The 26,767-nt window shown below is 36.8% G+C and overlaps 2 non-coding genes across 2 annotated transcripts; both read left to right on the plus strand.

Annotated features, from left to right (window-relative positions):
* Window positions 1-10,058: 10,058 nt before the first annotated feature.
* On the plus strand, window positions 10,059-10,221 carry LOC138692313 (U1 spliceosomal RNA). The gene has a single exon (XR_011330065.1). It is a non-coding gene; the product is annotated as a U1 spliceosomal RNA (small nuclear RNA).
* Window positions 10,222-16,572: 6,351 nt separating this feature from the next.
* Window positions 16,573-16,734, plus strand: LOC138692302 (U1 spliceosomal RNA). The gene has a single exon (XR_011330055.1). It is a non-coding gene; the product is annotated as a U1 spliceosomal RNA (small nuclear RNA).
* The last annotated feature ends 10,033 nt before the right edge of the window (window positions 16,735-26,767 follow it).

Raw genomic sequence — 26,767 nt, forward strand, 5'->3', positions numbered from 1 at the left:
TTTTCCTGCGTCATGTAAGTGTTTCGACTGGGAGCCAATCACGGGTATGACAGCAACGTGCTTATGTTTACATTAGGATTTTTCTTACAGCGAAAACAGTATAGATACGGTTCTTCTATTCCTTGTATTGCTTCCCTGATAGATTTCACACGCCTTCTACACTCGAGAATGTGATTTCTCCCGCATTGGTCCCCGTACAGTTCACAGATACACATTTCGCTTGCGGAGTGGTATCTCTTAGTTGCACACAGTCTGTGATGATATCCGTGCGTCGCTAGCCCTGTGGTCAGCCATCTTGTATCGTAGCCGGCATTTGTCCAGTCTCGCTGTATCATAGCTAGAGACCGGATTGTTATGTAATATCAAGGTGTGAAATATGTACATATTTATGTAAGAAAAATAAGCTGAATATGTACCAAAATATGTAAAATCATGAAAATATTTAATTGGCATATCAATATCTGGCTGTATAGGATAGGTAAAACTCTCCAGTTGTGATTCCATAGAGCAGGCCTGCACAAGGTTTGCGCTCTCCGAGCCGGCTCACAGCACATGAGCGGAATGCAGATATTAGCTGCGCTCTGTATAGGGTGGACTGGAAGAAGGGATGATCTCGTACAAAATATACACAAAAGGAAGTACTAGTACGAGTGTTTATGAAATGAATTCCCGTTCAGTGTTTGGAAAACTATCTTGGACTATTATTAATTAATACAGAAATATTTATTTTACAGAAATAATAGAAATTTTATACCTACTTAAATGTACAATATCATTTTGTTATATTTTTATTTATCAGTACATGAAAACGATGTGTTATGCTGTTGGCAGCTGAAAGGAACAGTAGCCTACTGATCGTAATGAAACATCAGTTACAGATGTTCGATGTCTGCCTTTATTAAAGCTGATTATAGAAAACAGTTGCTCACAAATATAAATGTTGAGCCAAACATAGCAATCATTTTCACAGCCAGCCTGTGTAGTCGTGGATATTATTGCTAATGTTTAGTCTTGTAAAACTCAACCAGGCTAGTAGTATTATTCAAACGATCTTTAGCCCTTAGGCCACATTGAAGATCAATAAATCCGAGCTGTAAATCGTTAAATGTTATTTTTTATTTAACGACGCTCGCAACTGCCGAGGTTATATGAGCACATTTAAATGCAGTCGACCTGGCCCGGAATCGAACCCGCAACCTCGGGCATAGAAGGCCAGCGCTATACAACTGCGCCAACCAGGCCCACCTGTAACTTACATGACATTGTTTCAGCTGGTGTTGAAGAATTTATTATGATAGCTTTAAACTTCTTTCCAATTAAGACAAGATTTGTAGTAGGTTATTTTACGACGCTTTATAAACAGCTTAGCTATGCTATTTAGCGTCTGAATGAGAAGAAGGTGATAATGCCGGTGAAATGAGTCCGGGGTCCAACACCGAAAGTTACTCAGCGTTTGCTCATACTGAGATGAGGAAAACTCCGGAAAAACCTCAACCAGGTAACTTGACCCGACCGGGAATCGAACCCGGGCCACCTGGTTTTCGCGGCTAGTCGCCTAACCGTTACTCGACAGGTGTGGACCTTAAGACAAGATCTTGGAACCTAGAATTAAATTCATTTTGAATTTCAATTAATATTTGCACATAATCGTTTCACATGGCTTCATCACGAGCAGTTTCTATCGTTCGAAAGTAAGCCATATTACCTTCCCGAAACTGACTTACGAAAAGTGTAAGTTTGCGACTGAAATCCCGTAATTTATTCAACATATCAACACTGAGCTGGCCTTTTCCCTGAAGAGAGATATTTAAATTGTTGAAGATTAATATCTTTAGTATCTTTATGTCTGGACTCGTAATGACGCATTATGTTATGTTTCTTTCTACCTTTCAAAATGTCAGATAAAGCACTGAGTATTTACTCCAGCAGCTATGAAAAAATAAGCATTTTCCCATGCAACATTGAAAGAATTTGCCTGATCACTACTTTTCCGTCTTTTAGATTCCTCCATACCGTACTGTAGCAGTAGAACAACGAGAAACAGTTACTGAGAATACACACTGCACTCCACTAGATAGCTGAGTGGTCGTTTCCCTCTCCTCTACCTTAGCAAGGCTATGTCATTCTGACGTATCTTCCTCTCCGTTTCGGCGAGCGGTAAACACAGCTCTCCCGCTCCGAAAGAGCGCGCGCGCTCGTTGAGCGCTGTTTGTGCAGGTATGCCATAGAACACCCGACTTTTTTACCGCATACTTGACACATTACTATTTTTCCATCTGTAGTGAAAGCTTCGTCCATCGCAATCCATGATTTTATTTTTGTCGTTAGAGTTAAAGATACAGGGGCTATTTTAGTTAATTAAAAGCAGCAGATAAACTCACTCGCACTTTATACTGTAAGTACTAAAAGTGGAGAACTGAGTGAAATGAATGACACAACAGTACTGCAAGCACTGTTTCGCTTTACTGGATTAGGAGAAAATAAGAGGAGATGTGGGACACATGCATTTTAGCTGCACCCTGTAAGAAACGAAGTACCAATACCTATTGAAAAGTGACATTTCTGTCTCATTCAGAAGGGTAGGATTATTCCAGCCGAGAACCATATTTTCTAATTGCTCTGAAAATCTCATTTCCGTATAGGTCTACTAAATTTAAAGTTAAGAGGTCAAGCAATAACCTGGAAAGCTATTTATTTTAATCTTTCAACATTTTTCCAGTTCGTTCCTTTACTCCAGCTTCTTTTCAAAAGTCGGCTACTTTATTGCGGCTCATGTCAGACTTGACACGGGTTTTCCGAGGGTAGGTAAGGTTGCAAATTGCATAGGAACGGCTTGTTAAGACGTGTGCAGAACAATTATAGTTCGAGACAAATCATGTCTCCTCGTCCCACTCCACCGCATGAAGGCAACGCTACTTTCTGATCCTGGAATTAAGACGTTATGTTTCGTCCCGAAATATATCCGTTCTTGGGTAAGTAAAAAGGCTGTTAAATCTTTGTATTTAAAATTGTAAACTTCTCCAGAAGAAGTTTTTTTTTTCCTTTCAGAGAAGTAAAAATGAATAAAAACCCCTATATATGTAGGTTTATGTAATACCAAGCCATAATATGTAATGTGGGATAAATATGTAAAAATATGTAGTATCAAATTTAATATATTAATGGTAATTACAAGATTCGTAAATAATATTGTTTTCGCTATATTGCGTTTTATAACACATTTCACACGTTCACAAGCATTCGATACGTGTGTCGTCTCATCAGACTTAACTGCTAAAAAGTCAGCAGCTTTCTTTATTTCTTTGAAATCTCATCATGGCATACATCAAAATGGCTTGAAGGACTTCGTTCTGTATAGTGTTTGATGTGCTCTTAAACACTGTTCCTCTTTCCAAATGTTCCTTAAGAGTGCGACTAATTCAGAACTGAAATTGATGAGGCCAAGAAAAATACTAGCGTTTAAAGATGAGTTTCCATCTTCGTGACCTCTTAAAGCCAACTCAAAGTTCCATAAAACCGCACGCACATATCTGTTCTTGGTAACTTTATCATTGTAAAGTGCAACAATCCAATTGAATCTAATTGTGTCTGTATGTTTGTTTGACCCAACACTGCTATTTAACATTATTGTTGATGTGTGCAGCTCAAGAATCGTGTTTTTTAATTCTTTCATTCATGTGCTTCAAATAAATCATATCTGCAGAACGATAACCAAAATTATTTAGTTACCTACTACGCACAGCCCTAAATTCAAACAGAAAAATAAATAAAATTCATAAAACGTACTCATTTTTGTCAATGAATGTTCGCCGCCGAACAATAGGCAAGGAAAACAAAATACAGCGTCTTTTATATTGCAGCCACATATTGCATTTTTCGTTAAGTCCGACTGTTGAATTTTCTTGTCACTTCTCTATTACTATTCTTCGTCACTTACAATTTTAATTCATGTGTAGGTCTACCCGTCTTCTTTATTTTGATCTTTTCGTGTAAAGATCTTATAGAAAATTAGCCGTGCCCGTGCGCTCCGCTGCACCTGTTAGAAATAAATATAAAGTAATTACATAATTAAAATAGGACGTTTGATCCAGGCAAAAACTTTTACAACAGCGCAAGATAATCTGCTTCGCTTATTACCCAATTTTTTTTTGCATTGCATTTATTGCATATATATTTTATGTATTTTAACACGATTCAATTGAGCATAGTTAAAATCTGAATTATAAAATAATGGATTGCTAAGCTAACGTACTATTACTGCATACTAAATCAATACACTCTCGTTGTTCGTTAATTCTCTGAGATTAAAATGAGTGTACATAAATATTATTTTAAGAAATACAGAAAACGAATGTACAAAATAGCCTATCAAATTTTCTCTGCATAAGAAGCTATTTTAATCTTACCTGTCCTCGATTTACTCAGAAGTTACTGTAATAACATTATAGCATTATGTACATCTAGAGAAACTACACTTTCCAATGGTGAAATAATAATTAATTATACAAATCGGTTAATTTAGCTTCCGATATTAGCTTTCGATTGTTGTTGTCCAAGGCCCCTTATAGACGAAATCATTTGTTCTTAATTCATTGCAACGTCTTAGGTGGCGTTATTTTAATATTAAAACTCATTTATCTCATTAAATATCAGTCCTATCAAAATTTTGTAAAGAATAAAACTTATCGGAAATCATTTTTAAGGAAACTGTTGTTATGTAACGTTTTTCACAAAAATCAATAATAAGCGAGATATTTTGATTTATTTAATTCAGGCCTCCTTATAACCCCCATTTTAAATAAAGTATTTTGAATGCCATATAGCCTAAAATCTAAGTTACAACGAACTTAATTTATATTCCAATTTTCATATAAATCGGTTCATCCATTATCGCGTGAAAAGGTAACAAACATACAGACAGACATACAAACAAAAATTTGAAAAATGCGATTTTTGGTTTCAGGATTGTTAATTATACATGTTAACACCAATTATTTTTGGAAAATCGAAAATTACTAGAAAAATTTCGGCTACAGATTTATTATTAGTATAGATTACACATTTAAAAGATTTTGCGCACTATTCATTTAACATTTATGATGGGACGAGCTTGAGAACACATCTGAAAGTGCTCCTAATCCCTCCTACGCACACTGTACTGCCTCCCAACCATGCTCCAAAGCCTGCCGTGAAACAGTATTACTGCGCATGCTCGACTGGAACAGTGTGCCGCAAGTGTCGAGCGTTAAACGTAAGTCCCAGGCGTCAACAGTATAAGTGCAGCGTTATTTTTACATACGTGGTACAGTCATTAAGTTCTGACACTGACGCCTGAAGGGTAGGCACCCACAAGAATCTGGATGTCTCAGAAGATGCCGCGTGATACGGCGTACACTTAAACAGATCGACATCCTCCCTCAATATAGTCGCCGTTGGCCGCTATGCACGTCTGCCAACGTTGGTGTAGCTGCTGGAAGCACCGCTGAAAGATGTTGGCAGGAAGATGCCGTACGGCTTCTCTTGTGGCAGTCATGACCTTTTCGGCCGCATAAAAATTACGCCCTCCTAGGATTGATTTCATGAGGGGAAAGAGAAAAAAATCGCATGGTGCGAGATCAGGTGAGTACGGAGGATGTGGCAAAACAGCGACCTGTTGCCTTGCAAGTTCCTCTCGGACAAGGATGGGGCGATGTGCAGGGGCGTTGTCGTGTAGCAACAGCCAATTCTTCCTATGCCAAAGCTCAGGACGCTTACGACGAATTGAATTGCTTAAACGGCCAAGAATCTCTTTGTAGAGGATCTTGTCTACAGTTGCACCTTGTGGGATGAATTGTATGTGAACAATTCCATTTGAATAAAAAAAAAACTGTGAAAGCATCACCTTGCCTTTTGACCTGTCTTGTTGCGGATTTTTCTGTCGTGGAAATAATGGCGTTTTCCAGGTGGCGGATTGTCGCTTCAGTTGCGGATCGTAAAGGAAACACCATGTTTCGTCTCCAGTTATGATCGGTTATAGCAGTTTCGCCTAATTTCTGACAGAACGTGACGTTTGCCCGTTGCTCAAACTGCAACATACTCGAGTTCCGACGCGCGCATTCAAATCACCGTCACAACAAAGACCGTAGTTCTGCTTACAGTGCATGCACTCAACTGTCTCTTGTTGGGTCGAGAGACTAACTGACAAGGTATCATACCATGGCGCCACCTATGCGCTATAGTGCACCACAACGCCACTATGCGCTCAGTATTAGAACTTAATGACTGTACCACGTAATATTATAATAAAGAATTATGTCACTCACATAGTCTACTGCAGCTCATTGATATAACTTTAAAAACATGTGTTATTTGAAGAGGTGGTGCACTGCTCCTGTGCTCCTTAAGAGAAATCGCCACTGGATATAATTATATATGTTCCAACATGCAGATACTTTTGGCCTAGAACTACTTACAACAATACTGAAACGTTTCACTTTCAATATAATACACAAGAGAAAATAATATATAAAGTTGTGTTTATGGAGGTAATCTCTATAGTCGCAATGGAAACTGAACTTATTTGTTAAATTATAAGTACTATAAAAAATATGCTTTTGATTAGTAGGATTAAGATATCCCCAAAAGAACTATGCTAAATCTATTACAAGTATTTATTTATTTATTTAAATTCAAATATACAGAATAAAGAAATATAATTACAAAACAAACAAAGAGAAATATAAATAAAATAATACAAGCAATATAAAAAAAAGATACAGTAGTATTAACAAAATTTGAGACCGAACGAGCAGCGCTCGTGCTCGGTCGCAGTTCAGATATAATATTAAAATAAAAAAATAATAATAATATAAATAAATAAGTAAAATAAAACAGGAACTAAAATATAATTACAGCGGCAATGGAATTATATAATATAATATTAACACTAGACAAGAATAATATCGCACGTGAAAAGTAGGACTAATATATATTTCAAAATTATAGAATACAAATATAATATAGGTTGATTAATTCATACACATAGGCTATAAATTTATTTAATCAAATTGAAGATATTAACACGTTTCTAATTTTCTTGTTAGTGGGTTACATGTTAGAAGTTCTGGGTGTAATTTAGTTAAAGCATTGTACAACCGAGGGCCAAAATTTATGCTATGGTTTAGACCAGCAGATGTGAGACATTTAGGTTCTACTAATGTTGAATTAATATTTCGTCTTGTGTCATAATTGTGTGTCTGTAATACAAACTTATTACGATTTTTATGATAAAATTTTAACAGCGTATACTTATAAATTTGTTCAATATTAAATACATTAAATTCAGAATAAATTAATTTAGTTGGATAATCGAAACGTTTCTTCAAACAAATTTTAATTATTCGATTTTGTAGTAAATTTAACGGACTAAGATTAATTTTTGTACATCCACCCAAACAATTATACCATATTGAATGATAGACTGAATAATGGCCAAATAAACATTTCGTAGAACTCTAATAGGTAAGTAGCATCGAAGATTAACGAATTGTATAAATTGTTTTACGAAGCCTCTTACAAAGATAAGTAATGTGATGAGGCCATTTTAAATTCTGATCAATAATGATACCCAGATATTTGACATACAAGTGAACGTCACGTTCTGTGACATCGGGCAAAGAAAATTCTAGGCACTATAAATGGTGGCGATAATTAAAATAATAATGATAATGATAACAATAATGATAATGGTGATGATGGATAATGGTAGAGATTGTGATAATAATAATAATGAATAATAATATTAATAATAATAATTTTGATAATGATATTTATTTATTGATATGTATGTGTTACTCAACAGCCGTTGGCCAATTATGGTCAAGCACAGTAATACGATAATAACATTAAGTATAGTAATACAAATAAAACAGTGTGAATAGTATAATATTAATAAAGATATAAAATGAACAAGGTTAACTACTCGTAAATTTAATGAAGACAAATAAAAATAAATAATAATAATAATAATAATAATAATATTAATAACAATAATAATAATAAAAACAACTTTAATCAAATGGCAGAAAGTTTCAATATGGAAATTTCAACTGACAAATCTAAAGTGATGGCTTTTTTTTAGGAAAGGAACCAGTCCGTAGCAAAATATGCATCAATAATAAGATCATCGAACAAGTTAAAAATTTTAGTTATCTCGGTTACCAAATTTCACGTGAAGAAGAAAAAGATTTGAATGATAAAATTATTAAATTCAACAGAGCAATGGGGATAATTAATCAGATTTTCAAACCAACCTTACTACAAAAACACACGCGCACCAGAATTTATAAAACATTGGCCAAACCTATACTCTGTTTTGGTAGTGAAGCTTGGACGATTCGTAATATTGATTCACAAAGATTAACGGCGGCAGAAATGAGATTATGCGTCGTACAGCGGGATTCACGAGAATGGATCACATTAGAAATTTTGACATTATGAAAGAACTGCAGATTGAGCCTATTACGGAATACCTACAGAAATACAGACAAAACTGGAGATCACATGTCATCAGAATGCCTCGTTCTAGAATTCCACGCCAAATTTTAAAATACTATCCTGTGGGCAAGAGATCCTTGGGCAGACCGTTAAAACGTTGGCAAGACATCGTAAAGGATGAATAATAATAATAATAATAATAATAATAATAATAATAATAATAATAATAATAATACAAATCAAGATTTCAGGTATAACTCCCTGTAAAGTTGATTTGAATAATTTCGAGGGAAAAATTGTTCCGGAGCCGGGTTCGTTAACAGAAAACCACAATTTAAGTCACACAGAGTTAGTGTGCACTCGAAGTTGGTTGCTTGACGGTTGTCAGCCCACTTTGAGGTCTGTGGATATAGAGGGAAAAATTGGATCGGTGTCGGTTAGAGTTCCCGGGTAGCTCAGTGGTGGAGCGTTGGTACGTTAAACCAAAGGTCCCGGGTTCGATACCCGGCTCCGGAACAATTTTTCCCTCGAAATTATTCAATAATAATAATAATAATAATAATAATAATAATAATAATAATAATAATAATACTTTATCCACGTCTGTGGAGTAACGGCTAGCGCGTCTGGCCGCGAAACCAGGTGGCCCGGGTTCGATTCCCGGTCGGGGCAAGTTACCTGGTTGAGGTTTTTTTCCGGGGTTTTCCCTCAACCCAATATGAGCAAATGCTGGGTAACTTTCGGTGCTGGACTCCGGACTCATTTCACCGGCATTATCACCTTCATCTCATTCAGACGCTAAATAACCTGAGCTGTTGATAAAGCGTCGTAAAATAACCTACTGAAAAAATACTTACTTATAAATGGCTTTTAAGGGACCCGGAGGTTCATTGCCGCCCTCACATAAGCCCGCCATCGGTCCCTATCCTGTGCAAGATTAATCCAGTCTCTACCATCATATCCCACCTCCCTCATCCATTTTAATATTATCCTTCCATATACGTCTCGCCCTCCCCAAAGGTCTTTTTCCCTCCAGCCTTCCAGCTAACACTATATATGCATTTCTGGATTCGCCCATACGTGCTACATGCTCTGCCCATCTCAAATGTCTAGATTTAATATTCCTAAATAATAATAATAATAATAATAATAATAATAATAATAATAATAATAATAATAATAATAATAATACTGTCAGAAGCTTAGAACCTAACTTGAATTGGAGATTTTCAGCAAGTAGACATCTGATTAGTGGATCAATACCGGTGCGGTCATCCCCTCTTGGGCCAACTTCACTTCTAACGGTAGAACTCGAAACTAGGTGGCCGCTAGATGGCAGTGTCTATTTAATTCATACTAATAATATGAAAATGTAGATATAACAATTTTATTGGGAACTCTGCGTAAATATTATGACAAGCTACATTGCGATAACCAATAACTACACTTTATACAACGCTTTTATGGAGGGCTTTCGGTTACATTTATAACAGTTAATTAAATATCAATGAATTGTAAAGAGACATCCTGTGAGTAGTTGAACGTAGGGTAGTCATAAGAGGGCTGAGTGAGGATTCCTCGGCATACTTACCTGGCGTAGGGGTTACCGTGATCATGAAGGCGGTTCCCCCAGGGTGAGACCCCTCCATTGCACTGCGGTTGGGTTGACCCCTGCGATTGCTCCAAATGTGAGTAACTCGGGCGTGTAATTTTTGGTAGTCGGGACTGCGTTCGCGCTGTTATAGTCGTTCACAAGGATTTATGGTTGCCAAGGTCACTCACTTTTCACTGCTATCTTACTCACCCTCCTGCCACCGCGAGGGGTTGGGGACCGGTTCTACTGTAAAATTCTAAGGTTCCTACACTATAAAGAAAAAGCCAAAATTCAGTGTCTTGTCTAACCTTGTGCAGCGCTCTTCCTTGTTAGATACGTAAATAGTTAAGTGCCTATCTAAACTTACATTGTGCTCGTCTGCGTTTTATGCACAGCTACGTACACAGTTAAGTGCCTTGTCTAAACTTATATTGTCCTATTCTGTGTTTTATGTGTACATACTTCAAGTATGCCTCACAGTCGAAATATACGCAGCCAGACAAAAGAGATTATTTTTAACGTTTACAAATACTTCAAACATCTTTCTACCAGTGAGGCGCCTGCTATTTCTTCAATTTTTAGTAAAACACAAGAAGTTACGGCGAAAGCTTGTGGTGTGAGTTTAAACACCGTAAGAAATATCTGCATTGAAGCGAATGAATCGGCCTCCCTAGAAGAAGATGAACCACGCCCATATTTTCGTTCTCCCCAGAAGAAGAAAACTTCCAATAAAAAGCCAGTGACTGGTATGGATGATTTTAATAAGGACATTTTACGTCGAACAGTGCACGAATTTTACGATGCTGGACAGTTCCCGACGTGTGCTAAGATTTCAGAGGCATTAAGAGACAAAATAGGTTACAGTGGTTCGGGAGAGTCTACTCGAAGATTGTTAAGATCTCTTGGTTTCTCATTCAAGAAATGTAACGACGGTCGTAAATTCTTGATGGAGAGATCAGACATTGTTGCGGCTATGATTGCATTTTTAAGAAAGATGCACTCTTTAAGAGTGAATAAAGACACAAGACCTATCGTTTATCTAGATGAAACGTGGGTTAATCAGAACCACACAAAATCGTTCATTTGGCAAGATAAAAATCGTTGTGGTGGTTTAAAGTTCCTCTGGGTAAAGGAGGTCGTCTTATTGTTTACCATGCGGGATCTGCTAAGTTCGGTTTCATTTCTGGCGCCAAACTGGTATTTAGATCCGGATCAAGCAACAACGACTATCACAGTGAAATGACGTACGATGTTTTCAAACAGTGGTATGTTAACATGTTGCACAGTTTGGAGGAAGGATGCGTAATAGTGATGGATAACGCAAGCTACCATTCTGTGCTTACAGAAAAGCCCCCTTCCTCAAACACTAGGAAAGCTGAAATAGAAAAGTGGCTCGAGGAGAAGTCCATTCCTCATGACAATTCTAAAACCAGGAACGAATTATTGGCTCTTGTACGACTTCATAAGCAGAAGTACAGAACATACGAATTGGATAAAATATCTGCAGAGCTGGGCCATGAAGTAATTCGACTTCCACCCTACCATTGCCAATATAATCCGGCCGAGTTAATATGGGCGCAAGTGAAAAAAGAAGTAGCTAATGGAAATAGTTCTTTCCTGTTATCAAACGTTGAACAATTACTTCACGAAGCACTGGACAAAGTAAGTGTTGACAACTGGAGAAAATGCGTGCAACATGCTGAACGTTTGCAAGAAGAGGATTTCTTGAAAGAAGGCTTACGAGACAATGTTCTCGAGAGCATTATAGTAACACTTACAGACAGCAGTGAATCAGATGGCAGTGCGGATACCGACGAGGAAGAAGAAGCAGAACGCGAAGATGGAATAGAAGCAATGGTCTAGGACGAGATCGTAAGTCATTTTCTGTCATACCACTAATATAAATTCAAAGTAATAGGCCTACATGTTTTTTTTCTTTTTTGTTTTTAAAAAGACGCAATTAGCCTATTTATCTACTAAATTTAAATTCAATCTCACTCATGTTCACAATCGTTATTTAAATATTATAACGTATTTAACAAAAGCATAAGAAATTTACAATTTAAATTATAGGAAATAAAAATAAAAACAAAAGAATAATATCCAAACACTATTAAATACATTAAACATATTATATTACACATTAAAACAAAATATTAACTATTAAAACTGTTTTTTTTTTCGCTGTTACGCGTATTCGCTTTAACATCTCTGATCATATCGCGAGTTAATCTTTTGGGTGAAATCCAACTATTGTGTACTATTGTTGAGACTGGTTCTATTGTTGTGAACTACATGGCGTCTGTAGATATATTACTGATTTGTTACGAATATGATTTTTGGTGTGAATGAGGCCGGTGATATTCAGGGATGTTTTGGCCCGAATTTCCTGGTATTTTCCTTACGATTGAAGGAAAACCCTGAAGAACCTCAACCAGGAAATTCAACCCGACCGGGAATCGAACCCGGGCCCTGTGCGTAAGAGACGAACATGCTGACCCCTCCACCACAGAGGTGGTCAAAAACAAAATTATGTTAAATAAATTCACCTGCCTATGAGCAACACTTGTAAAATATTTTTTGCAGCGTAACTTCTAAAGGGAACAGTACATGAGGAGGGTGGGTAAGCGAGCGAAACTACGTACGACCTTGAACACTTCAGAACCCTGTGTTCCACTATAGTAGACAGTAGAGTCGGGCAACGCGATTCTTTTTCAGAAGTCGATTCCAACGATTCGTTCACGATTCTTTTCAGTCTGCGATTCCAACTATTCTTTTGAATCGTTGAGTTCACGATTCTTCCCAGTTTGCGATTCCAACTATTCTTTTGAATCGTCGCAAAACACTGTCTTTCCTTTGCAAACCACGCGTAGAACAAAAACGTTCTACATCTCTCTCATAGATGGCATAAGAGGCGAGACATTGGATTGTCTCTTTCTCATTGGCTGGAACCATCCATTAGTCTACAAAATTACCCAAGGTAATGTCTCTAAATTATAATTTATCAACTGAACCTTATTATGAAGTACATTTTTTGCATTACATCTCTATTTAACTATGCAAATTTCAGGTTTGTGTTCATTATTTTCCATACTTAACAAATGCAGTACATATTTTGATTTCACTCTCGCTCGGGAGCATTCGACACGGTTCGGAAATGTCCGTTGACAGGATACATCAAACAACGAATGGAATCGTGGGTTACGATACCATGCCGATTCCTTCATATTCTTTTGAATGACGATTCGTTTGAACGACGATTCGTTGATACCACGAATCGATTCTTACGATTCTTTATTGTTAGTCGTTCGAATGAACGATTCGTTCACGAATCGACCCAACTCTAGTAGACAGTAGACATTAGACATGGGAAAAGCAACACATCGAGTTGTTTGGAAACATTCGGAACGATTTAGTGAAATGTTTTGAAACACTGTGTCGAATCACGACATATCTACTGGGAGGCTAAGACCGACTGGCTCTGTGTTGCAGCTTCGTTTGCTGTCAGATGCGCTGATTGGAAACTCTGTACACAATACACGACACATGACAAACTTGCGGTACAGTACTTGATGTTTCGAGCTTAAGTAGGAACTTTTATTATTAGTAATCACGTCTACTTTAAAAATATACCTACTACTGACACGTCATCTTGAAGTAACTATCAGATTCCAAATGTAGTCATGAGTTTAATGTAACAGTACAGAATAAATGCGATGATTATAAGTTTATAATTAATATGTACATTATGTATTTGCTCATAAGTCGTAACTATACAAATTCACACTCTTTGACCGATATTTATCAAAGTTTATACATTAATCCTTCACAACCAGGAGGAAAACATAGGCTACATTAACATTAGACAAATGGACGTTAAATTATATAAAAAAACAATAAAATAAATACTATCAAACATGCAGCTATAATATTAAAATGCCTCTTCCACAGTCAAATGCTGGTTATTTCTGTTATATTCAACATCGAATTTCACAGGGCCGTCGAGAAAATAACATAAAATTAAATAACATTGTTGATATATTATGAAATGAGAAACCTAGACAATTCATGCAGGAAGTAATATTCAGATTATTAAAATTATTTCAATATATAGAACAAATATTATTATTATTATTATTATTATTATTATTATTATTATTAATATTATTATTTCTTCGTATATAGCTACTCGGCTTGATTTGAAAGTACTGTATGTCGGCAAACTTCCTTTCGCGAAGCGGTTTATTTGTTCGCTTTCAACCAATGTTTCGAAACATTAACTGTTTCATTGGTTCTCTTCTCTTACACTCGACTTTCGATACAGTAGAGTACAATCGATACACAGTGACAAACCTTGGCGAAACCGAAACAGTTACTGTATCGAAACATTCAAGTCCAAGTTTGTCGAATCACAGAACATCTCAGTGTGTCGACACACTGTTTCGAAACATTGACTCAGTAGCCAACACTAGATGTTAGGGTTAGTGAGGTAGGTAGAGAGAAGATAAAACGATTGTGACAATGTGAATTTTATCGTGATTTTGTCACACCCGTATTTTTATATCGATAAGTGAGCGCAATATGCTTGATTTGCACCGATAAAAATTAACAGAATATATATATATATATATATATATACATATATACAGATTATAACAGAAAATATTGAAGAGCAGTGAAATGTGAATACGATTTCTCAATACACGCCACACATCAGTGTGAAAATGGGAAAATCCAACAAAGAAATTATGTACATTTACCATTAACAAATAATTACTTACATAACTGAACATGTACTAAGAGGTTACATTGGTTGGGTACGGAGAAATTGAGGTTATGTGATTATCTTAATCATTTTAAAAAGTTATCCTTTTTATTGTATGTAATATAATGGATAAATTATTTTAAGTCGTGCAATAATATTATAATATTGAGTCATAGAATAAAAATTAACGAAACATAAGTATTCGGAAAAACAGTTGTTCAGACAGGATTTTACACAAGATAAAGTACTGGTAACCAATGGTGTTATTATTTAAATCCTCTAATCACGACATCGTTTATTATAAGATGGTGAAACTAGGGCTGAAGAAGTTTCGGCGATTTCGGACGTGAAAATCGTTGCACTTATAAGGAAATTTTGTGGAGATGCAGTTTGGTCGGGTTAAACTAGTATATTTATAAGTTACTTGGAATTATTTATGTCAGAATTCGGAATTTCTCAACTTTCATTGACACATTCCTTACATGGGTAACAAGACAATTAAATAATTTATTCACAATCATTGTATCAACTGTCTTTACACTAACTTAAGTGTTTCTGCATGGAATACATTCACTTTAGACTGACTACTGCGGTAACATTACAATATTCCTACATTGCTAGAAGAGGAGCTTCGTTTTAAAGGAAGTTTTACGCGTTTTAGTATTTCTTTTTTTTTTGTGACGTGAAAAACATACATCTGCTCGTACCAACACTTTTTTAACACCATACAGTATTCAGTTGTGAGAAAACTCGTTTTGTTAAGTCATCATTGCAGATTTGAATTCTACGTTAATAAAATATGAAAAAAAAAAAATGGTACATGTTCAACTTTTTTTTAAGAATGAAGAAAACATGTTTTGAAACGATGTCTCTCAAATATACATGTAGGCCTAAAACAAAACTGAAATGCTTATATTCGTTATACATAAAATTGAAACTTCCTCCTCTTTAAAACTTAAAATGTAGATTCCCTGCATCTCCTCATTATGACGACATTAAATTCAGGGTAATTGCGGTATCTAGGCCTATGTATAGTTCACATTATGACACAGCACCATCAATGACAATTTTTTTTTATCAAAAACTTATTAGCAATGACAAAAATATTAAATATCTTGGTGCCCTTGGAACGATTCAGAGGGTTAAGAAGATTTTAACATAACTTCAATATTTTACAGCAGATAACCTTACAGGTTATGAAAAACTCTTTGGGAATTTTACACAATTATTTGGACAATTCTGACTAATTAACCCAAAATATAATTAAATACCAATCCTAGGGAAAACATATAATTTCAGTAACGGCATAATATAACCCTTGATTGATATTTTAACTACGGTACTTATTCAAAATACTGGGAGGGAAGATTTTGATGAGTTGGGAGCTGGGATCAATACAGGGGCAGTCCTTACCACTTACGAACCCCGGGACGCATGTTCACATCTAACGGTAGAGACGAAACTATGCTAGCAGTATAGGCCGCTAGATGGCAGTGTATATTTAATTCATACTAATAACATAAAAGTTTAGATGTAACAATTTTATTGCAAACTCTGCATAAATATTATGACAAGCTACATTGCGTTAACCAATAACTACACTTTATACAACGCTTTTATTGAGGGCTTTCTGTTACATTTATAACAGTTAATTAAATATGAATGAATTGTAAACTGATATCCAGTGAGTAGTTGAACGTAGGGCAGACATAAGAGGGCTGAGTGAGGATAGCTCGGCATACTTACCTGGCGTAGGGGTTACCGTGATCATGAAGGCGGTTCCCCCAGGGTGAGACCCTTCCATTGCACTGCGGTTGGGTTGACCCCTGCGATTGCTCCAAATGTGAGTAACTCGGGCGCGTAATTTTTGGTAGTCGGGACTGCGTTCGCGCTGTCCCGGGATTGATTTTTGATGAGTGTGGTGTGTGTGTGAAAGGGTTTCAAATAGTGATGGGCGAAGTTGTTCTTTTCCCGGAACAGTTCCAACGGTTCCGGTTCCGAAAAAATACTATGTTCCAAATAACAGTTCCGAAATAACAGTCACCAGTGGTCGGAGTCGTTGAGTCGTTCAAACGAGCGGTACAGTACCCTCGCTCTTCACAATAGACAAATAACACCATGCAGCTCACACTGGAGCATTCATAGGCATGACATAGTACACATTCTTATCTATAGATGGCACTGCAATGCACATTCGAATCGATTTTGGAAAATTGCTGTGCATGCGGATAGAACTCAAAAGCTTAATGTTAGTAATTACACAGCTGTTGACTACAAGGACAGAATACAACACTTTGTTTTCGTACATAAAGTTATAAAGACATGGTAGCCAACGAAAAAAAAAATAACACAACATTTAAAACATATGGTATGTAATTTCTGTTCTCTCTATTACATAATAAAAAAAAACAAATCATTAATTTTTATTTTTACTTTTCTTAATGCACAGTTATAATAATAATAATAATAAATATTACAATTTCATAAATAAAAAAGATATATATTGGCAATACTGAAACCTGGAAACCCCGCAGTGGTTTAGTAAAATGTTGGAATCGCATCTTTACCAAAGTGTAATTTAAACTTCGCATTAAACCTCGCTCTCCAAATCAGTACTTATATGGGTAGTTTCCAACAAATAATGCTACAACATTTTTGTCGTTCTTTGATAACAGAGAAGATAGCACAAAAACTTGTGCTTGTCAGACTTAACCTCAACAAACGACATACAGACATTGTAACTAAACCACTCATTACCATTTACGTCTTTAACCTTTGTATAGAATCAGCTGATCAATGAATTAATAATAGTATGCGTACTTTATGACTTTGTAGAATGTTTATAAAACAGAATTAGTCAACTAATGGTGAAATAAACCATAAAGCGGGAATCAATATTACAGATTATTGAATACTTACTATAACATTACAGATGATTGGCCAGTCTTACAAATGTTGATATTAAAGTTCGCGCCACCGCAAGGATTTCAATGTCCATGCGCCCCCCTCCAACCACGTGAGAGTTTCAAGTACAGTGTAACTGCAGCTGTCGTTGGTTCATCGGAACAAGCTCCGACGTTCCGACTGTTATCTCGGAGTCGGAACATACCTTGTGCAACGCAACAGCTGGGCAAGTGAGCAGCTCGGAGTCGGAACACTGTTATTTCGGAACAGGAGGTTCCGACCTACTGTTCATTTTTGCAACAGTTCCGAGGGAGTCGGAACATACCTTGTGCCACGCGGTACTGCGAGCCCGCAACAGTTGGTAAGTGAGCAGCTCGGAGTCGGAACACTGTTATTTCGGAACAGCAGGTTCCGACCTACTGTTCATTTTTGCAACAGTTCCGAGACCGGAACAGTTCCAAAATAACTGTTGTGTTATTTTTTACCCATCTCTAGTTTCAAACCTATGCATTTTATTTTGTGTATGTCATTGGGTAGGGCATTTACTTTGTGGTAGTAGAGCGTGTGTTTAAGTATTATATTAATTAATGTTTGAGGCTCCTGCCGAAACCCAGCGACACAAGGATATCACGGAGATTAGACATGGAGAAACTAACGACATGGAATACCGCAAAAGCAGAAGAGCTTGTCAAGGAAGGAAAAGCAGACGAAGCCCTCGAACTCACCACGAAAATGATACTAGACGCAGCCATGAAAAAACCACACAGAAGAGCACAAAGGTGGTTTGATTCAGAGTGCTATAAAAAGAGAAAAGAAACTCTAGCAGCATTACACAGAGTGAGGATAGCACAAACAGAGAGGGAACACCAGATATATGCACACCACAGAAAGGAATACAAGCTGCTTCTACGGAGGAAGAAAGATAGCTTCATAGAACAAGAGGCCAAGAAGATGGCCGAAGAAGCGAAGAATGACCCTTTCATAGCACTGAGGAAAAAAACAGTTACAAGAGCCAAAGAAATACCAATGGGTAAATGGGAGTCACACTTTCAAAACCTACTAAACAGAAACAACATAGACATCGCTTGCACCAGGAACAAAGAGGAAACGATAACAAGGCACAAAGATAATCACGACAACCCCAGAGGAAATAGAGGACATTATACGAAAGCCAAAAAATAAAAAAAGCACCAGGCCCGGATCAAGTCTGCACAGAACACATCAAAGAGTCCCTCAGCGTACTGCTTCCATTATGGACCAATATCTTCAACAGATGCCTAACCTCAGGTATACCAAACAGCTGGAGGAGATCTATCATTAAAGTGCTTTACAAAGGAAAGAACGACACAAGTGACCCCAACGCTTACAGAGGTGTGGCACTCGAGAACAACCTCTTCAAGCTATATATGAAGATAGTTACGAACAGGCTAGAAGCAGAAGTCACAATTCCTGAATGTCAATTTGGATTCACTCGAGGCAGAAACACATACAGGCCGTCAGGTGCCTAATGGGAGAAATAGAAGAAGCCCTACGTAAACCCAAAGGAAAATATTTCACTGTGTTTATAGATTACACCAAGGCATTCGACTCCCTGAATAGAAAACTAGTGATGCAAAAAATAAGGACCATGATCGGCACGGAACACCCACTCGTCAGCATAATAGAAGACGCTCTCCAACACAACTACATCGAAATAGACGATGGAGTCAGCAGATCAAAGACCATCATACAGACAAATGGAGTCCTACAGGGCGACCCCATAAGCCCGCTACTGTTTAATATAATGACGGCAGATATTGTGGAGATACTCGAAAGAAAAACTTCAATCACATTAATCATGTATGCAGACGACATGGCCTTAGGATCTCCTAACCGAGAAGAGCTACAAGAAACCCTTCTGGAACTAGATAGATGGGCAGAGGAAAACCAACTGAGCATCAACATGCAAAAGACCTGCCTGATGACATTCAGGAAGGGAGGGAGAACTTCAACAAAGGACATAGTGATGCTACACAGCGAGCCCTTAACAACGGTCAACAGTTTCAAATATTTAGGCGTAACCCTACAAACGACAGGGAACTCGTTCAGGTGCCACATCCGGGAGAGGACAGCAGACGCCACGAAAGCCATATATAGGATAAAGAACATTGCATCACTATCTCTAAAGACAGCCACTAGCCTTTTCGACACGGCAATATCCCCAATAGTCACGTATGGACTGGATTTAATATGGGAAAAACTGACAGTCAATGACTTAGAATGCATTGAGAAAGTGAAAGCACGGTTCCTAAAGTGTGCCCTCAGAGTGGGAAAGTATGCACCATCAAGATTAGCATACGAATTGGCCAAGGAAACTTTTTACATAGAAGATCTACAGAGCAGTGTATATTGGAGAGTACCGCATTCTTTTGATCCGAAAAATGCCGCCGCGGCAGCCATATTTACTCCTGCGGAGAGACTGTACAACGCAAGACTTGCGTAGGAACAGAGGTTTCTAGTGCGATATTTCATTGTTATCTTGAAGTATGCCGTGTTGTCGTGCAGTTAATCAATGTGTAATAAATTGTCGATGTACAAAATTAGCACTTAGTCACAAAGAAGAGGAGGAATATACTTCAATGATTAATTTCTCAACGACATAATATTTTCACTGCGGGCTAAAGAAAGGAGATGCACTATCACCTTTACATTTTAACTTCGCTCTAGAATATGCCATTCGGTAAATTCAGTATAGCAGAGAGGATTTGGAATTGAACGGATTACTGCTTCTTGTATATGCGGATGACATGAATGTGTTAGAGAAAATCCACAAACGATTAGGGAAAACACGGGAATTGAAGCAAGTAAAGCGATAGGTTTGGAAGTAAATCCCGAAAAGACAAAGTATATGATTATATCTCGTGACCAGAATATTATTCGAAATGAAAATACAATATAAAAATTAGAAATTTATCCTTCGAAGAGGTAGAAAAATTCAAATAACTTTGGAGCACCAGTAACAAATATAAATGACATTCGGGAGGAAATTAAACGCAGAATTAGCATGGGAAATGCCTGTTATTATTCGGTTGAGAATATTTTGTCACCTAGTCTGCTGTCAAAAAATCTTATATTTCCGGTTGTTCTGTATGGGTGTGAAACTTGGACTCTCACTTTGAGAGAGGAACAGAGGATATGGTTGTTTGAGAATAAGGTAATTAGGAAAATATTTGGGGCTAAGAGGAATGAAGTTACAGGAGAATGGAGAAAGTTACACAACGGAGAACTTCACGCATTGTATTCTTCACCTGACATAATTAGCAACATTAAATTCAGACGTTTGAGATGGACAGGACATGTAGCACGTATGGGCGAATCCAGAAATGCATAGCCTATAGAGTGTTAGTTGGGAAGCCGGAGGGGAAAGATCTTTGGGAAGGCCGAGACGTAGATAGGAGGATAATATTAAAATGGATTTGAGGGAGGTGGCATATGATGATAGAGACTGGATTATTCTTGCACAGAATAGGGACCGATGTGGAGCTTATGTGAGGGCGGCGATGAACCTCCGAGTTCCTTAAAAGCCGTAAGTAATGACATAATATTTATAATTGAAAACATCAAGGTGGGCAAAAGCGGACTTTGGAAACCATTCCAAACTGGTATAATACTGGTAACAAAAAATAGTTCTTGATTCTCAAGTAAGTTGTCATAATAAAGCGAACTTCAAATATCTTATGCTAGATAGATCACGCAGGATGCGTTAGAAAATTTATTTTCTACTTTCCATTCCATAAATCCAATCCCGGATGCAAAATAATTCAAAACTGCATTACGATTTCTCAATTTTTCTCATAAACGGAGCATGGATATTACGCAGTTTGCGATTCTGAACAATTAGTTGAGTTTCTAAGTACAGATGTAAGTAAACCCGAAGCAGAAAGGTCTAGTGAAGATGAATGTGAGCAAAAGGAAATTGATATAGGCTAAATTGTAATTTAATTGAAAACAGAAATATTAACTTGAGTGAACAACAAACTCTTTACTACTTGTTGGGATCAGTTTTGTTCAAAATAAAACAAAATAAGTTATAGGCATATCGTATTTGTGAAAACTGTTTTTCATCTCTAATAGTAATTACTGATAACAGGGATGAATCTGTAAATTTTATTAGCACATTAGGGACTCTCAAGTCGTACAAGGATATGTCACTTGTATACCCTTGTAAATCTGTAAATGTAGAAAAATGTGTAACGTTGGTAGAAAATGAGTTTACAGTAAAGGATTTGAAGTCTTTAATTATTAACACTTCAACTCATACGTTCCCAGCTTGTCATAATATTTTTGAAAAAGTCTTATCACTGTATTTTAGAACTAGAATGTAGGCCTATTTATTGTTAAGAAAATTGTCTGTTATAGCAAATGCGCTACAACAATCTGCTAAATGGTGGCAGTCGAAGTGTTGGTACGAGAACTGCATAGAAAATTGCTGATGTTATCCCTATGGAAATGGACATTATATAAATAATAAAGTGTTATCTCTAATCAGTCATCCCACTATGACAATAATGTTTATTAATCCTCGTCTCCCGTATTCAGTAAACCACAACAACATGTATGATATCGCCTTTAATGACCTTCCTTCTAGCATTACTGCTTATGCATCTGTGCCGAGCCAGGAGTAAATATGGCTGCCGCCGCCGAGAATGCGGTACTCTCTAATATACACTGCTCTGGAAGATCTAAGGCTCAATCTGCCATCTACTGGAGCCAGCACCAAATTACTGGATCGAAGAAGAGCGAAGAGAGCGGAGATAGATATCGACTTCTACGGGACGACTGCAATGATTGACCGCAACTGGACCAGAGAGAATCAGGAGCAGAGACATACCATTACAAGACTAGTCATACACGGCTCTCACCACAAAATATGCAGAAACAAGACATTCCATACCCCAAACGCCGAATGCGTGTGTGAGTTGTGTGGGCAGAGATGCAAACAATATCACATCACAGAGTGCCGTGCAAGAACAAAATCGATCTCTGAATACAGCGAAGAATAACTAATATCCATTCGGGTGATCCTTTTATCATATAAAACTCTCTCCTGCGCCGGGGATCGAACCCGGGTCCTTGGTTCTACGTAGTACGTACCAAGCGCTCTGACCACTGAGCTATGCCGAATTCAATCCAGGGCCGAATCCTCCTCCTTCAATGTTCCCCTTTGTGGCCTGACTCCAAGTTAGGCATATATGTTGACGTATATGTCCAATGTCAACTGCCATTATACTAGGAGCGCACTCAACTGAGTGACTTGTTTGGCCGGGATTCCGCAGTTAAGTGCACAGTAATCTGTACAGACATATGCACTGCTAGCTATGAGAATATTATAGATTTATTAATTTGTCCTACAACTGTGGATTGAATTCGGCGTAGCTCAGTGGTCAGAGCGCTTGGTACGTAGAACCAAGGACCCGGGTTCGATCCCCGGCTCCGGAGCGAATTTTTCTCATCAAATATTAATTGTCAATATTACAGATATTATTCTGTAGGACAAATTAATAAATCTGTAATATAATAAAGTATACATTAAGTTATGATGATGGTTGACAGAAGTTAAAAGTAGTCATTTGGATGGTTTACGAGTTGGCTTTTATTTTGAATGAAAAGGAAATCTCTCTAACGTGCATTTTGTTTTTACAGTATGTCTCTAATTTCGATTATAACAGAGATGAATTTGGGGTGCTACGATAGGTATAGAAATCCGGTTACGGAAACGAGCTGTAACGACTGAGGGGATCATCGTACTGACCACACGTTAACCCCCGTACTGATTAAATAATCGCTCACTTCTACTGAGACATGTGGGAGTGGGTGGCTGGTCGGCCTTGGCCCTCCATAGGCTGTTATGCCACGATTTACTTACTATGCAAATGGCGGTCCATTAGTTCAGTAGACAGAGTAACCAGCAACGGCGTGGAAGACACTGAGTTCAATCTCGGAGTGGTAGTAGGATAGCTAACAAAGTACCAAACTAAAACGCAATTGAAGCTTACAGAGTTGTATCACCATACCTTCAAACACTTCCATAGCATTTAAAAGGATACTTCTGTGACTCGGTTAAGAGAGAAATTTACATAGGGAAAGGTTGCCTATATCGTACCACTTTTCAGTCTTTCTTTATTTATTTCGAAATGGGAAGGACATTTTAATTGCATATATTGATAGACATTCCGACAGTATCATGGGACACAAAATATATATATATATATATTTTTTTTTTTTCAGAATTTTTTAATACTTATCAAATGTTTCTAAAAGGCATTATTTAAAACTCACTTAAGAATTCACTTATTGGAGTGCAGTAGTGAATGCGAATCTATGAAAATAGATTCTTGTGATATCCCATTCTGTCTTCATGTACCTCTCACGTCTTGTGACGTCGAATGAAGTTTCTCTAAATATAAACTTATTTTGAGTGAAAATAGAAGATTCTATTCTTTTCCTACATTGCGAATGGCCTTGTAATTCATTGCAATGAATTGTGAAATGTATTTTATCTAGTGTATACTTTTCTCTTTTATTTTCAAACACTGAAAATGTTCATTTTGGATTGTTAAAACAAGTAGAGTACAATGCAAATTGAAACGTATAATTTTAGGCAATTCTGTCCAGGGCGTACTGAGATGCAGGAACATAGAACATCTCTTTGAAATAATAATAACTTTATAATAATAATAATAATAATAATAATAATAATAATAATAATAATAATAATAGTAATAATAATAATAATAATAATAATAAAATGATAATAATAAATACGTTTTATTCTGAGGCATGTAGTGCAATCAAAATTGTAAAATCTCTGATTTCGAAACACTTAATGGACGTCTTATTGGAGTGCAGTAGTGAATGCGAATCTATGAAAAAAGATTCTTGTGATATCCTATTCTGTCTTCGTGAACCTCTCACGTCTTGTGACGTCGAATGAAGGTTCTTTAAATATAAACTTATTTTGAGTAAAAATAGAATTATGGAAGATTCTATTCTTTTGCTACATTGCGAATGTACCTTGTAATTAGATGCACTGAATTGTGAAAAAATATATACTGTATATTTTTTTTATTGTCAAACACAGAAAATGTTCATTTTGGATTGTTAAAACAAGTAGAGTACAATGCAAATTGAAACGTATAATTTTAGGCAATTCGTTTTTGTACTAGAAATGCAATCTTTATATTATACCTGTAAGAGTGAACACTTATTTTGTGCCCTACTGTGACTGAATGCATACATTTTGAGGCAACGTGTAGCTGCACACTCCCCTCCCATTCCCCTGGATGTACACAACACAGTCGTCATTGCGTTCGTACACACTGAACTGAGGTCTGATCATAATATGCTGTATGTATTACATCGCTTGAGCAGCAAATGCTATACGTACTTATGTTCTTGAAATGTTTACGATATTCATTAAAAGAAGTTAAAATTCTTTGTTTCATTATGCTAAGATGATCAAAAACAAGTCGTAACGAACGATTATCTCAAAACACAGGAGCACCAATCACTTAAACGATCCTAGTAACTGTATCCCCGCCATTTTTATAGAGTGTTTTCATATGGATCAAGTAGTAGGAAACGATCTCTGGTACTTACCATTTTACTTGTACAGGGACATCATTTTACTTTTACTAACATTTTTAATATTAACTGGCCATATCTTTGGATTAAGGTCTAGAACCGGAAACACCGCTTGCTCCCCCTTCCAAGACTGGAGTTCGATGATACTGGCGTAAAATACAAATCACTTTACTAGGTATAGAAGGGAAGAAAAGTAGTTCATCCATTTACGTAAACTAGGAAATATCGCAATTTTGAGTTTGATAATTTTCATTAGGTTTTTGTTTAATCAAAATACAGTACTGTATTAACACTTAGTGTTTTTACTCACGAACTGAGCTATTTATTCGGACATATTCATTATGCAGTGTATATTGTACTGTTACAGCACATCAGCGTACAATTTAGAGAATGAAGTTAAATTAAAAAATAATCATAATATGGATATTTAAACACATTTTTGAAAATGGTGGCCGTTCATTTCGATACACGCTTCAGTTCTTTTGTGCATATTATCGCACTATAGACTATTGTACCTAATTCCAATTACCAGTTTCGTCCTTCGTACGAGTAACTCATGTTGAAACAATTCTGTACCTACTCTATAAAAGAGTACCTTATGTACTGTAAATTTAATCTTCACTTCTGCCCAATCCGAAAAGATAAAATTACTTAGAAATGCTATCTACTGTCCGTTCAAGTGGTTTTGTCGCAGGGTCGTAGAAAGGGGAGGGGGGAAATCGCGTGACAGTTAATTACTTAACGAGGCCCTTTTATTTAAGTTATTTTAAACAGTTGTATAACATTACGTATACGTCCAATTCCTAACAGAAATAATGTTTTCAGAAAAGAGCTAAGACAGCCCAGCCACTAGACTTTACAGAGGGGCGAACAGAAGCATGTGGAGGAAACCGGAATGCGACGTAGGCAAACGGACGACAGTACCTGTGCGAAAATATGATTCAATATTGAAAGCTCTTTCGTCACTGGAAAACGCGAACATATTTCTGGAACGTACTATACTCACTAACTCAGTACTGCATACGCGGCCTTGCTTCTGTGCGGAGAACGATAGGAAGTTTACTAGTAGAGGGGGTGGGAGTGAAGTACATTCAAAAACTCAGGTACAATAAAAATTGAAGTCAAAATAAAATGATGTCCCTGTATTTTAGTCCCTTTTAGTTATATTCGTCTTCCTTATCATAAGGATACTCTTCGTAATTTACAATGTCGTAGCGCATTTTAAGATCATAATATTGTAATGTGAAAGCTCTTCTTGTACTCTACTATAAATGCTAAAATATAATAATAGTACATTATGCAACGAGCCTATAATGATAGTAATTAAGACGCAAGTATGTTTGTTTATGAAACGAGCGCAAGCGAGTTTCATAATTTTCATACGAGCGTCTTAATTACCATTATAG

The sequence above is a fragment of the Periplaneta americana genome, chromosome 16 (genome assembly GCF_040183065.1).
Source record: "Periplaneta americana isolate PAMFEO1 chromosome 16, P.americana_PAMFEO1_priV1, whole genome shotgun sequence".
In the NCBI taxonomy this organism is placed as follows: domain Eukaryota; kingdom Metazoa; phylum Arthropoda; class Insecta; order Blattodea; family Blattidae; genus Periplaneta; species Periplaneta americana.